Consider the following 1,963-nt stretch of genomic DNA (forward strand, 5'->3'; position numbering starts at 1 on the left):
AAAGCAATAATTCGAAGTAAAGGTATTGAAGCAACACAAAAGAAGATTAAGTTTCAGCGGTTGCTTTCAACTTGTAACATGTATATCTCATGGATATTGTCAACATAGAGTAATATAATAAGTGCAATAAGCAAGTATGTAAGAATCAATGCACGAGTTCACACAAGTGTTTGCTTCTTGAGGTGGAGAGAAATAGGTGAAGCTGACTCAACATAAAAGTAAAAAGAATGGTCCTCATAGAGGAAAAGCATCGATTGCTATATTTGTGCTAGAGCTTTGATTTTGAAAACATGAAACAATTTTGTCAACGGTAGTAATAAAGCATATGCATCATGTAAATTATATCTTATAAGTTGCAAGCCTCATGCATAGTGTACTAATAGTGCTCGCACCTTGTCCTAATTAGCTTGGACTACCGGATTATCACCGCAATACATATGCTTTAACCAAGTATCACAAAGGGGTACCTCTATGCCGCTTGTACAAAGGTCTAAGGAGAAAGCTCGCATTTGGATTTCTCGCTTTTGATTATTCTCAACTTAGACATCCATACCGGGACAACATAGACAACGAGATAATGGACTCCTCTTTTAATGCTTTAAGCATTCAACAACAATTAATTCTTTTCTCATTAGAGATTTGAGGATGTTTGTCCAAAACTGAAACTTCCACCATGGAACATGGCTTTAGTTAGCGGCCCAATGTTCTTCTCTCACAATATGCATGCTCAAACCATTCAACTCAGTGTAGATCGCCCTTACTTCCGACAAAACGAACATGCATAGCAACTCACATGAAATTCAACAATGAGTTGATGGCGTTCCCCGATAAACATGGTTATCGCACAACAAGCAACTTAATAAGAGATAAAGTGCATAATTACATATTCAATACCACAATAGTTTTTAAGCTATTTGTCCCATGAGCTATATATTGCAAAGGTGAATGATGGAATTTTAAAGGTAGCACTCAAGCAATTTACTTTGGAATGGCGGGAAAATACCATGTAGTAGGTAGGTATGGTGGACACAAATGGCATAGTGGTTGGCTCAAGTATTTTGGATGCATGAGAAGTATTCCCTCTCGATACAAGGTTTAGGCTAGCAAGGTTATTTGAGGCAAACACAAGGATGAACTAGTACAGCAAAACTCACATAAAAGACATATTGAAAGCATTATAATACTCTATACCGTCTTCCTTGTTGTTCAAACTCAAAACTAGAAATTATCTAGACCTTAGAGAAACCAAATATGCAAACCAAATTTTAGCATGCTCTATGTATTTCTTCATTAATGGGTGCAAAGCATATGATGCAAGAGCTTAAACATGAGCACAACAATTGCCAAGTATCACATTACCCAAAACATTTATAGCAATTACTACATGTATCATTTTCTAATTCCAACCATATAACAATTTAACGAAGGAGAAACTTCGCCATGAATACTATGAGTAGAAACCAAGGACATATTTGTCCATAAGCTACAGCGGAGTGTGTATCTCTCCCATAAAGTGAATGCTAGGATCCATTTTATTCAAACAAAACAAAAACAAAAACAAAACGACGCTCCAAGAAAAAGCACATAAGATGTGGCCGAATAAAAATGTAGTTTCGGGGAGGAACCTGATAATTTGTTGATGAAGAAGGGGATGCCTTGGGCATCCCCAAGCTTAGACGCTTGAGTCTTCTTGATATATGCAGGGGTGAACCGCCGGGTGCATCCCCAAGCTTAGAGCTTTCACTCTCCTTGATCATGTTGCATCATACTCCTCTCTTGATCCTTGAAAACTTCCTCCACACCAAACTCGAAACAACTCATTAGAGGGTTAGTGCACAATATAAATTGACATATTCAGAGGTGACACACTCATTCTTAACACTTCTGGACATTGCATAATGCTACTGGACATTAGTGGATCAAAGAAATTCATCCATCATAGCGAAAGAGGCAATGCGAAATA

The sequence above is a fragment of the Lolium rigidum genome, chromosome 1, assembly GCF_022539505.1.
Source record: "Lolium rigidum isolate FL_2022 chromosome 1, APGP_CSIRO_Lrig_0.1, whole genome shotgun sequence".
In the NCBI taxonomy this organism is placed as follows: domain Eukaryota; kingdom Viridiplantae; phylum Streptophyta; class Magnoliopsida; order Poales; family Poaceae; genus Lolium; species Lolium rigidum.